Source organism: Salmo salar, chromosome 02 (assembly GCF_965601325.2).
Source record: "Salmo salar chromosome 02, fSalSal1, whole genome shotgun sequence".
NCBI lineage: Eukaryota > Metazoa > Chordata > Actinopteri > Salmoniformes > Salmonidae > Salmo > Salmo salar.
The window spans coordinates 15,015,419-15,029,473 of NC_138292.1; the positions used below are offsets into that span (position 1 = coordinate 15,015,419).

A 14,055-nucleotide genomic window follows, 5' to 3' on the forward strand; every position below is an offset into this window, starting at 1 on the left:
AGGTTACCACCACTGTAGCCCTGGGGAAGCAGACAAGGTTACCACCACTGTAGCCTGGGGAAACAGACAGGGTTACCACCACTGTAGCCCTGGGGAAACAGACAAGGTTACCACCACTATAGCCCTGGGGAAACAGACAGGGTTACCACCACTGTATAACCCTGGGGAAACAGACAAGGTTACCACCACTGTAGCCCTGGGGAAGCAGACAGGGTTACCACCACTGTAGCCTGGGGAAACAGACATGGTTACCACCACTGTAGCCCTGGGGAAACAGACAGGGTTACCACCACTGTATAGCCCTGGGGAAACAGACAGGGTTACCACCACTGTACGCTGGGGAAACAGACAGGGTTACCAGCACTGTATAGCCCTGGGGAAACAGACAGGGTTACCACCACTGTATAGCCCTGGGGAAACAGACAGGGTTACCACCACTGTAGCCCTGGGGAAACAGACAGGGTTACCACCACTGTATAGCCCTGGGGAAACAGACAGGGTTACCACCACTGTATAGCCCTGGGGAAACAGACAGGGTTACCACCACTGTATAGCCCTGGGGAAACAGACAGGGTTACCACCACTGTAGCCCTGGGGAAACAGACAGGGTTACCACCACTGTATAGCCCTGGGGAAACAGACAGGGTTACCACCACTGTATAGCCCTGGGGAAACAGACAGGGTTACCACCACTGTAGCCCTGGGGAAACAGACAGGGTTACCACCACTGTAGCCCTGGGGAAACAGACAGGGTTACCACCACTGTAGCCCTGGGGAAGCAGACAGGGTTACCACCACTGTAGCCCTGGGGAAACAGACAGGGTTACCACCACTGTATAGCTTGGGGAAACAGACAAGGTTACCACCACTGTATAGCCCTGGGAAAACAGACAGGGTTACCACCACTGTACCCTGGGGAAGCAGACAGGGTTACCACCACTGTATAGCCCTGGGGAAACAGACAGGGTTACCACCACTGTAGCCCTGGGGAAACAGACAGGGTTACCACCACTGTAGCCCTGGGGAAACAGACAGGGTTACCACCACTGTAGCCCTGGGGAAACAGACAGGGTTACCACCACTGTAGCCCTGGGGAAGCAGACAGGGTTACCACCACTGTATAGCCCTGGGGAAACAGACAAGGTTACCACCACTGTATAGCCCTGGGGAAACAGACAGGGTTACCACCACTGTAGCCCTGGGGAAGCAGACAGGGTTACCACCACTGTATAGCCCTGGGGAAACAGACAGGGTTACCACCACTGTAGCCTGGGGAAACAGACAGGGTTACCACCACTGTAGCCCTGGGGAAACAGACAGGGTTACCACCACTGTATAGCCCTGGGGAAACAGACAAGGTTACCACCACTGTACCCTGGGGAAACAGACAGGGTTACCACCACTGTAGCCCTGGGGAAACAGACAAGGTTACCACCACTGTAGCCCTGGGGAAACAGACAGGGTTACCACCACTGTAGCCCTGGGGAAGCAGACAGGGTTACCACCACTGTAGCCCTGGGGAAGCAGACAGGGTTACCACCACTGTAGCTCTGGGGAAACAGACAGGGTTACCACCACTGTAGCCCTGGGGAAACAGACAGGGTTACCACCACTGTAGCCCTGGGGAAACAGACAGGGTTACCACCACTGTAGCCCTGGGGAAGCAGACAAGGTTACCACCACTGTAGCCCTGGGGAAGCAGACAGGGTTACCACCACTGTAGCCCTGGGGAAACAGACAGGGTTACCACCACTGTAGCCCTGGGGAAACAGAGAAGGTTACCACCACTGTAGCCCTGGGGAAGCAGACAGAGTTACCACCACTGTATAGCCCTGGGGAAACAGACAGGGTTACCACCACTGTACCCTGGGGAAACAGACAGGGTTACCACCACTGTATAGCCCTGGGGAAACAGACAGGGTTACCACCACTGTAGCCCTGGGGAAACAGACAGGGTTACCACCACTGTATAGCCCTGGGGAAACAGACAGGGCTACCACCACTGTATAGCCCTGGGGAAACAGATAGGGTTACCACCACTGTAGCCCTGGGGAAACAGACAAGGTTAGCACCACTGTAGCCCTGGGGAAACAGACAGGGTTACCACCACTGTATAGCCCTGGGGAAACAGACAGGGTTACCACCACTGTAGCCTGGGGAAACAGACAGGGTTACCACCACTGTATAACCCTGGGGAAACAGACAGGGTTACCACCACTGTACCCTGGGGAAACAGACAAGGTTACCACCACTGTAGCCCTGGGGAAACAGACAGGGTTACCACCACTGTACCCTGGGGAAACAGACAAGGTTACCACCACTGTAGCCCTGGGGAAACAGACAAGGTTACCACCACTGTAGCCTGGGGAAACAGACAAGGTTACCACCACTGTAGCCCTGGGGAAACAGACAAGGTTACCACCACTGTAGCCTGGGGAAACAGACAAGGTTACCACCACTGTATAGCCCTGGGGAAACAGACAAGGTTACCACCACTGTAGCCTGGGGAAACAGACAAGGTTACCACCACTGTAGCCCTGGGGAAACAGACAAGGTTACCACCACTGTAGCCTGGGGAAACAGACAAGGTTACCACCACTGTAGCCCTGGGGAAGCAGACAAGGTTACCACCACTGTAGTCCTGGGGAAACAGACAGGGTTACCACCACTGTATAACCCTGGGGAAACAGACAGGGTTACCACCACTGTAGCCCTGGGGAAGCAGACAGGGTTACCACCACTATATAGCCCTGGGGAAGCAGACAGGGTTACCACCACTGTATAGCCCTGGGGAAACAGACAGGGTTACCACCACTGTATAGCCCTGGGGAAACAGACAGGGTTACCACCACTGTAGCCCTGGGGAAACAGACAGGGTTACCACCACTGTATAGCCCTGGGGAAACAGACAGGGTTACCACCACTGTATAGCCCTGGGGAAACAGACAGGGTTACCACCACTGTAGCCCTGGGGAAACAGACAGGGTTACCACCACTGTATAACCCTGGGGAAACAGACAGGGTTACCACCACTGTAGCCCTGGGGAAACAGATAAGGTTACCACCACTGTAGCCCTGGGGAAGCAGACAGGGTTACCACCACTATATAGCCCTGGGGAAACAGACAGGGTTACCACCACTGTACCCTGGGGAAGCAGACAGGGTTACCACCACTGTATAGCCCTGGGGAAACAGACAGGGTTACCACCACTATATAGCCCTGGGGAAACAGACAGGGTTACCACCACTGTATAGCCCTGGGGAAACAGACAGGGTTACCACCACTATATAGCCCTGGGGAAACAGACAGGGTTACCACCACTATATAGCCCTGGGGAAGCAGACGTGGACAGAAGATTCCACTTCCCTTTTCATTGAAACTGATAGAGAATGTGGTGTTCTAATCAAAGTGTCCTTCTCTGAGTAATTGGATTTAGCCTGACAGGCTAATAGCTAGCGACATCGCAGAATAACAGTCCCACCGACCGATCCCTGAGCAATTAAACGCTCCGTGGAGAGAGAGAGGGAGAGAGGGAGAGAGGGAGAGAGAGAGAGACAGAGAAAATTGATCGGACACCACAGCCTCTAGGAAATCTGCTCTTCTTGCCTGAGGGATTTTTACAAACCATAGGTACACCGTTAGTGGGCATCAGAATATCTGAAAACTGATTATCTATTCATCACCTACAGTCCATCAATTATCCAATAGAAACTCTCGTTTGCAACTGTTGGACCACTGAATACACCCTAGATCAGCTAGATGCAGGCAAGAGTGTGCAAGGTGGTATTGAATGTGTCATTGTCGGACACCTTGATTACTCCAATTTTTATCTCGAACTGTGCACCTATGTTGTAAACTTTAATTCATAGGCTAGGTTGTAGCAACCTCATGATGGGTATGGGGGTAATTAGAGTATCATGTAGTAGCCTAAACCTATCGATGTTACATTGCGCTGGGTGAATGGAATTTGAATGACAGTCATCCAATATGCTGTAATAGAAATGCCATGCTCGTAAAAAAAATAATCATCCTCCCTCATCTTAAATGTCACAGACCACCACTGAAGCTCATCCATCAAAACCTCCGTCCTCCATCATCCATCATCCAGCCACCAGAAGCTCCCTAACCAGCTGACAGGGTCGTACATTACAGCTAAATGAACAGCCATGTTTACATACTGTAAACCCATGAAAACTCTTTCCCAGGCATACACATTGCCAGCATATCAATATTAACCATCCCTTCACACACATACACAGGACAAGTGCACAGCTAGTGAACGACAGTGAGTCAATAAGCAACAACAACAACAAATATTTTCCCAGTGGAACTGACTTTGCTGATAGATACTTTGTTGAGAGAAAATGTACTTGATACGATTGTGATGTGTTGTTGTCTCACCTAGCTATCTTAAAATGAATGCACTCGCTCTGGATAAGAGTGTCTGCTAAATGACCCAAAAATAAATAATGAACAGACCGGCACCGACGCCCTGACTCCCCTGCACTTCTGGTCGATTTTTCAAGAACTGTGGGTTTTTTTCTGGCTGAGGCCCATGCTATTTCTGTTCTGCTCAAGTAGGCTACTTGCAGGAGCCAACTCTATTCTAGGACACGCCTGTAGCAATGTGCTTCTATGGTTGTAAACGCAGGTGTGTGTATTTGTCTATACAGTATGTGGGATTATGGATGTATATGTGTGCATACTGTTGAAGTGTGTGTGTGTGTGTGTGTGTGTGTGTGTGTGTGTGTGTGTGGTGTGTGTGTGTGTGTGTGTGTGTGTGTGTGTGTGTGTGTGTGTGTGTGTGTGTGTGTTAATGTATATGTGTCCGTGCATTAGACCCCTGACCTCAGACAGTGGCAACCTGTAAAGGCTTTGTTAACAGCTGTGACTGGATGTGCTGCTGCTCTCTGTCACAGCAGGCTTCATAAAAGTGCTGATGCAGGCACCATGGCAACGTATTACAGACAGAACACTGGCTGTTGCCGGCACCATGGTGTTCAATAGCAGAAGAAAGATCAAGAACAAAGAAGCACAACTCAATTGAACACATTGACCTTCATCGAGGGAAGCTAATCTACTCTGGAAGTCCAGCGGACATAATGGCAATAGCCATTCTGGATATGAATGTCTGCTAAATGAATGTCATGTCTAATGTTTCATTTCCAGAGCCGTACTGTGTAAATCCCATTCTGCCTGTCTCCTGCCATCGCACTCTCGGCCTGGCGATGAGCAGCACTCCCCCTGGTCAGGTCTCACAGAGGCTTTAGGTTCATCTCCACAACATGAGCGGGAAATCCCAGTGGATTGGAGAGGTTTTGCTGGAATCCAGCAGGATATCCTTCCATTGCCTGCTTGACGCCCAGCAGCTCAGTGTGATCTGGGCATGAGGAATGACTTTATCTGCTCCATGTTCCTTCTTTCAGACGTCAGAATATCAACTGAGCTATAGGCTACCCACGCTAAGTCAGGTACAGATGTAGGATCTTCATTTGAGACAGTTATGTACAGCAGGAAAATAATCCTGCAGCAACAGGAAATGTGTATTACTATGTGGATTATAGTTAATGGAAATGTTTTATTTTTTTTCATTTGGGCAAATCAAATCTGACATTTTAAACCTTGAATAAACTACAAGTTTTACATTTCCTGGAAAGTTCTCCTACAACAGAGTGATCCAATTAAGATCCTGCACCTGTATCCCTCCCCCTGGCACTGGATAATGCATTATCATTGTCACATTATTGCCAGTCAGTTACAGTATCATTTCCCTCCTGTTCAGCTCCACTTCCTGAGCCAGGAGGCCAGTAATCCTGGAGGATATCAGATGTTATTCACAGCAAACCCAACATAATCTGATTACAGTATATCATTTCAAAACACGATTGAAATACAAACGTCAATCATCTGAATGTTACGCATTCTCCTTCCTCTCTCATTACCCATGATGCCTGAGGCTCAGGGCTGGGGATGACATCATTTATTCTCATGGTTGATGAGATGGACTGATGGTGTGAGAATGTTATGGGGGAGTATGAGCTGCCACTCACACTAACCTCCATGCTCCATTGGAATAGACACTAAATGGGTCTGCTTATTGCCTGTGTCAACACCCTGGGGGGTAGAGGCATTCCCTGACTGATGTTGGGGTTAAGGATTGGGCAATATTTATACCGGAAGAAATGTACCCATTTGTTACAATTAGCATATTCTTTGCAGATAATCAGGACGCTACTATGAACTTGAACTATTCATTGCATAATGAGCTCTGACTCGAATGTGGTCTGTATATTTCACAGTTGCCATGGAAGCAAGGGGAAGGGATCCCCTTTTTTTCCCAACCTTCATTCTCAAACTCCCACAGCGTCAGACACACCTTGCTACCAAACCCTCTGCTGTTGTACTGTACTGTGAAAGGCGTGGAGTTGATTTCCATTTCCACCCCTGACCACCACTTCTACGTGTCATGCCAGGAGAACAGACAAATATACAACTGCATCCTGAGTTCCTTGGAAATCCCTGCAGCTCACTGCATATTTTTGAACCCAGTTAAGCAAAATTTCGACGCTAGTAATTACCCTTTCACTGAATGAGTGATGAATGAACCCGTCCATGTGATTCAAACGTGGTTCCACTAACAAAGGCCTGTCTCTTACGCTGCGTATTTAATCATTGGGGAGGATAATGGGTTCAGAAGCAACTTTAGAAGTAAAGCTTGGATCAGTTTCAGATGAAAGGAGAGAGGAATGTCCCTGCCTGGTGTTGGTGGGTTGTGTGTTGTCATTCAACGAGGTGTCAGAATGAGGTGAGTGCCAATGGAGGCTGTCGAGGGGAGGACGGCTCATAAAAATGGCTGGAATGGCGTGTAATGGCTGGAATGGAGTGAATGGAATGGTATCAAACACATGAAAACCATCCTCTCCTCAGCAGCTTCCACCGGTGGGTAGATACTACGTTCAACATGTCACTCCCACTGGTAGAATGTTACAGCTCCTCTACAACACCTGCTCACTCTGACAGTGTCAAACTATAGGAATGCTTTTGCTTCAGCCCAGCACTAACACACCGTATTCAAACACTTCTGATAAAAACCTTTGAATCAGTTCTGTCAGTGCTGGACTGAAACCAAAGCTTGCACAATCCGCAGCACTCCAGAGCTATAGGGTTTGAAAAAGCATAAGTCCCTCAGCTCAATTACAGGTGAAAGGATACTTTCTGAATTTCACCCTAGCCACTGAAAACCAGATGCAGGGACATGAGGGGGGATCATCTCGGACTCTCTGTCTGTAGTGATGGAATTCTCAGCAAGGCGAAGGACACATTTGTGGGGGGATGAACTTTTTGGCAAGTTTATTTTAAGTCTACATGTCACTGTCAGTCTGAAGTGATGCCTCAAGACGTCCTGGTTTCAGTAAGCCGATTTCTCTCAATGATAAAAATGCCTCTTCGTTACTCATGGAAACAGAAGGCAGTGACAGAACACCTCTCACGCTAAACCTGAAAACAATGAATCATACAGCAGTCAGTGTGCAGCAGTCAGTCATTTCTCATACGTGCTCTCAGAGGCAGACCAAAAGGGAAGCGTGTGTTATTAGTTGGATATCCATTCATTTACCTTTCCAATGAATGTCATTATTTATTTAACAGTGGTCAGCTCATCAGGTTAACCAACACATGTCAGTGCTAACAAGGTAAATCCCAGCTCTTCATTCTTTTTAAAATGGCAGAGAATTAATGAGTTGCCTTAATTAATTTAGACACAGACAGAAGCCAGGGTAGGACGGAATGGAAAGGCATCACAAGAGGCTGCTGAGGGGAGGACGGCTCATAATAATGGTCAGAACGGAGATAATGGAATGGCATCAAACATCTGGAAACCATGTGGAAACCATGTGTTTGATGTATTTGATACCATTCCACTCGTTACGCTCCAGCCATTACCACAAGCCCGTCCTCCCCAATTAAGGTTCCGTCAACCTCCTGTGAATGCTATCAACATGAGCAGTATGAGTTAGACTCAGCTGTCAATAACACATCAGCTATGTTTTTCTGCCACTCACAGGAGAGAGATTCAGGTGTATTTGCATATTCATAGAACATCACTGTCAGTTCCTTGTTGGCTTCTTTTAGGGGGAACTCCCTCTAACCGCTCTCTCTCTCTCTGAACAACTGTTTGTCTGTAGGCATGCAGCTGCACTTGATCAGACAAGATCATTTGGTTAGGTATAATTCTCTTGATCAATTTACTATATTTTTTGCTAATGCCTACATGTGTGTAAGCTACAGGTCTTTATTTAAAAAGTAGTATTATTATTATTATTTTACATGCCTTTAGAAGCAAGCAATTTTTTGTGTCAATCTCGATTATTGGTCAGTGCTTGACTTGGACTGAAATAGGTGCCGGTACTCATGTTTATATTTAGGAGCAGGAGCCCTAAAATACTTTTGAGCTAGTATTCTATAAGAGGAACAGGAGATCAAGCAGTAGAAATGTTGAGGTGCCAGTACACAGCTCCGGTGAGCTCCTGCCTAAGTCAAGCACTGTTCTTGGTTCAAATTCAGGGTGTTGATCAGGAAAAATAGTTCTATTGAAAGACTGGGAGAGATGTTAGACTAAAGTAGGGAAGTGCAACAGGGTGGCAGGTAGCCTAGTGGTTAAAAGCATTGGGCCAGTAACTGAAAGGTTGGTAGTTCGAATCACAAAGCTAGCATCTGCATGCCTCAACTATTATTTTGACTACTAAACCAAAGAGTTAGACAAAAATACTTTGGATTAAAACCTTCCTCTACTTCTCTGCTTGTCAAATGCGGAGACAGTTTATTCAGTATGGAACTTATGTTACAACAGTTTTACTAACTGCACTACCACGTGTTTTTCAAACTTTCTCAAACAACTGCCATTTTGACCAGTTTCGCAACATTTTAGTGAAAAAAATGTCTCCTATATAAAATATTCCCCTACTCTGCTTTTCAAATATGAAGTTGGATTTCAAATTGGGGCTACCAATCTGTAACTAGAGCCATTTTTATCACTCATCGCCTGTCTTTCAAGCCTCTGTATGTCACGTCCTGACCCTTGAAAGATGTAATTTTCTATAGTAGAGTAGGTCAGGGCGTGATGGGGGTGTTTTGGGTGGTTTTCTATGTTTTCTATTTCTATGTTGGGGCTTTTTGGGTAGATCTCCAATTGGAGGCAGCTGGTCCTCGTTGCCTCTAATTGGAGATCATATTTAAGTAGGGGTTTTTCTTCCTGGGTTTTGTGGGTGATTGTTTGTGAGTAGTGTTAGTTCTCCTCTGCGTCATGGTTTGTTGTTTTTTGTCTATTCAGTGATTTTGATGTATTGCATGAGTATCACAGAGTAAATAAAATGTGGAACTATCAACACGCTGCACTTTGGTCCCCTCTCTACGACAGCCGTGACACTGTAAAACATGTCAGAAGTCAGCAGATTCATTCATTTCCAAACAACTATCATTTTGACCACTAAACCAAAGAGTTAGACAAAAATATTTTGGGATTAAATCTTTCCTCTACTTCTCTGCTTGTCAAATGCGGAAACAGTTGATTCAGTATGGAACTTAACATAACAGCAGTTTTACTAATGTTACCACGTGTTTTTCAAACTTTCCCAAACAACTGCCGTTTTGACCCTTTTCGCAACATTTTAGTGAAAAAAAATGTCTCCTATATAAAATATTCCCCTACTTCTCTGCTTTTCAAATACGAAGTCGGATTTCAAATTTGGGCTACCAATCTGTAACTAGAGCCATTTTTGTAACCCATCGCCTGTCTTTCATGCCTCTGTAAATCATGTCAGAAGTTAGCAGATTCATTCATTACCAAACAACTATCATTTTGACTACTAAACCAAAGAATTAGACAAAAATACTTTGGATTAAAACCTTCCTCTACTTCTCTGCTTGTCAAATGCGGAGACAGTTTATTCAGTATGGAACTTATGTTACAGCAGTTTTACTAACTGCACTACCACGTGTTTTTCAAACTTTCTCAAACAACTGCCGTTTTGACCAGTTTCGCAACATTTTAGTGAAAAAAATTTCTCCTATATAAAATATTCCCCTGCTTTTCAAATAGCATACACAGCTAGCAAATTTAGTTCCTTGGAAGTTGTGGGAATGTACGTTATTGATTCTGGGAACAAAGCCAAAAGTTTCCTGACCATTAAAACTGAAAGTTATTTAAACACAGAACAGAAGTGAACATTTCTCCTGTTCTGGGAATGTACATTTTTAGGTTGTAGGGAGGTTCTGAGAACATTTTTCTATGGTTCCCTGAAAGTTTTCCTGGGAGGTTTTATTAATGTTCTGAGAACAGAAATTATAGGTTATTTGAAGGTAATTAAATAGCGTTCTGAGGCCATGTTTCAATAAGACTGCTAGCTTAGTTGAACTGTTTTGAAGTCCAAGCACAGATAAGACACATGGAAATGTATTTGCTTAGGCATTAATAAAAAAAAAACACATGTATTTTTATTGTGGCATGGCATGGCATTGGGCTCCCGAGTGGTACAGCGGTCTAAGGCACTGCATCTCAGTGCTAGAGGTGTCACTACAGACACCCTGGTTTGAATCCAGGCTGTACCACAACCGGCCATGATTGGGAGTCCCACAGGGGGGGTACACAATTCGCCCAGTGTCGCCCTGGTTTGGCAGGTGTCATTGTAAATAACAATTTGTTCTTAACTGACTTGCCTAGTTAAATAAAGGTTACTTTTTTATTATTATTGTGAGATTCAAACCTATGATCTTCTGCTCTTTATCCATGAAATTAGTCGACTGCACCATCAGGATGGAGCTAGCATGACATGTTTTTTTTACTCATACAAAGCTGTTCATTTTAGTCTATTCAAACAGACCCTATGTCAAAGGAAACAAGCCCTCATTAAGATCAGATGTGGCCAATTAGTGGGTGAGGCCAACACACCTGAACTCACTTAACCAGATAGGGGATAGAGAGAGTTTTGTTGATGCTGAGAACAGAACGTATATGTTTTAAAATAATATTCTCTGAACGTTCTTTGAACTATACTCATGTTTTCTTGTGGTTTTTATGGAAAGTTTTCATAATTCTCTGAGAACATGAATTTAAATAGAACCACGAGGAAACCTGCAGAAAACGTTATGCTTATGTACTGAAATTCCCACAGAAGAACGTTGTTTCTTAACGTTCTCTGAACATTCTGAGAACATGACTTTGAATAGAGGAAATGTTATGGGAAGGTTGTATGCAAAATAACCGTAGGACAACCCCACTCTCGCCAAGCACTAAGAAACATATGGTTCTTAGAACATTATGTGCTAGCTGGGTACCCTAGTGACCTGCAGCACAAACTACATCAGATAACCATCCCTGTTTATATTAGGTGACTGGAAACCAGAACGACCCTGCCCTGTTAATCCATTCAGGGTGAATGAAGGATGCTCATAACTTCATACAGATGAAATAAAACCCCACCAGGTTCCACAGCTGAATTCAGTTGCGTAATAACGCAGATTGGCAAGAGCAGGTACGGTGACAGGTAGATATGACCTCAGTGTTGCTGGACATATTTGAATTACTGTTACCAACACATTTTCCTGCAACACTTGCAAAAGCTTTGATCGATGTAGCCTTTCCTACAAACAGTCAATTATTCAACCTTGAAAAAAAAGCCTTGAGAATCTACAGGCAGGTGTCACACATAATAAACTAGGCCTATGTAAAACTGGGGGAATTCCATCATCAGAAACATTTTGATCAACAAAGTGCACTATAACAGATATTATTAAAATATGTTCAATATCAACAATTTTCAATGCATGTTTATGCAAATACTTTGTCATTGATTCTAAACTCACCTTATAAAAACATGAACAAAAATAATCCCAAACCAGTGATGGTGACAAAAAAAAACTTTTCAAATTCAAAGGCTCCGATTTGAGCAAACTCGGCTAAGAGAGATGACTTCACCACACAGAGAGCCAAACCCCATTCTCAATCCATTGTTTATATCAGCAGCGATAGAGGAACCTGCCCTCTTGACGTTCAATGTAGTTGTGTCTCCCCCTTTCCTCTTTATGAAAGACGGTTGGAGAACAGTCCCAAAGATTATTTCACTGGCTCCCGCATCACTTCAGATGCACCCTCTTCTTCAATGAGGTGTTGCTGCGCGCAGCACTATCACTAACTTGACAATACTGCCCTCTGGTGACTGTCGTTTTAAATTAGTTTACAACTGCCACACTTGAAATATCCTGTGCTTCGTACCCACCACATACTCTCAAAATGATAAATAGATGCTTTCACGTTAGTTCACCACTCTGTATTGACCTGTCAGAAAGCCATTCGTCAGATCTTGTTCACTCTATGGTAATCGGCCTCTCACACATAACCCTAGGTTTAGTGACTAATTGTTAGTAATTGCTCTTGAGGACAAGACAGAGAATATGAGGAGTGTAAGTATTGATAGGCTTACAAAACACGTTTTTACTATACTGAACAACATTATAAACAAAACATGCAGCAATTTCAAAGATTTTACTGAGGTACAGTTCATATAAGGAAATCAGTCAATTGAAATACATTCCTTAGGCTCTGATCTATGGATTTCACATGACAGGGAATACAGACATGCTTCAGTTGGTCACAGATACCTTAAAATAAAGGTAGGGGCGTGGAGCAGAAAACCAGTCAGTATCATTTGCCTCATGCATGAACACATCTCATTGGCATAGAGTTGATCAGGCTTTTGATTGTGGCCTGTGGAATGATGTCCCACTCCTCTTCAATGGCTGTGCAAAGTTGCTGGATATTGGCAGGAACTGGAACACACTGTCGTACACGTCGATCCAGAGCACCCCAAATATGCTCAATGGGTGACATGTCTGGTGAGTATGCAGGCCATGGAAGAACTGAGACATTTTCAGCTTCCAGGAATTGTGTAAAGATCCTTGCAACATGGGGCTGTGCATTATCATGCTGAAACATGAGGTGATGGCGGAGGATGAATGGTACGACAATGGGCCTCAGGATCTCGTCACGGTATCAAATTGCCATTGATAAAATGCAATTGTGCTCGTTGTCTGTAGCTTAAGCCTGCCCATACCATAACCACATCGCCACCATGGGGCACTCTGTTCACAATGTTGACATCAGCAAACTGCCCGCCCACACAACACCATACACTTGGTCTGCGGTTGTGAGGCAGGTTGGACTACTGACAAATTTTCTAAAACTATTGACAAATTCTATAAAATGATGTTGTAGGTGGCTTATAATAGAGAAATGAACATTCAATTCTATGGCAACAGCTCTGGTGGGCATTCCTGCAGTCAGAAGGCCAATTGCACGCTCCCTCAAAACATGGCATTGTGTTGTTTGACAAAATTGCACATTTTAGAGTGGCCTTTTATTGTCCCCAGCGCAAGGTGATGATGCTGTTTAATCAGCTTCTTGATATGCCACAACTGTCAGGTGGATGGATTATCTTGACATAGGAGAAATGCTCACTAATAGGGATGTAAAGATATTTGTGCACAAAATGTGAGAGAAATAAGCTTTTTGTGCGTATGGACAATTTCTGGGATCTTTTATTTCAGCTCATGAAACATGGGACCAACACTTTACGTGTTGTGTTTATATTTTTGTTTAGTGTACATTGCTATGACATCATTGGTAGGCTATTTCCATGACATTATTGAATGATCAATAAAAATGAAAGGGTAAATGTGAGTATTTAATGATATTATATCAACGTTATTGGGGGGAGAGGGAGGGGGTAGAAATGTGTCATAGCAGATGGACTGCTTTCTGATCAGTTACAGTTACAAAAGCTCATTCAACTTCAAATCATCCGGAGTTATAGGAGGACGGCTCATTGTAATGGCTGGAAAGAAATGAATGGAACGGTGTCAAAAGTGGTTTCCATATGTTTGATGTGTTTGATAACGTTCCATTAACTCCATTCCAGCCATTACAATGAGCCCATCCTCCTATGGCTCCAGAGCGACGACAGTTAATTGATTCATTTTAAGATAGCTAGGTGAGAGAATCA

The 14,055-nt window shown here is 44.7% G+C and overlaps 1 protein-coding gene across 2 annotated transcripts in view; it reads right to left on the reverse strand.

Moving 5' to 3' along the window:
* The window catches only part of LOC106574097 (copine-4), a 104,922-nt gene extending 92,834 nt beyond the window's left edge, over window positions 1-12,088 (reverse strand). Inside the window, exon 1 of one of the 2 annotated variants that reach the window (XM_082960117.1) lies at window positions 11,861-12,088. The gene's annotated coding sequence lies outside the window, so the exon portion shown is untranslated. The remainder of the gene's footprint in view (window positions 1-11,860) is intronic. The other variant, XM_082960115.1, reaches the window with a different exon arrangement.
* Between the last annotated feature and the right edge of the window lie 1,967 nt (window positions 12,089-14,055).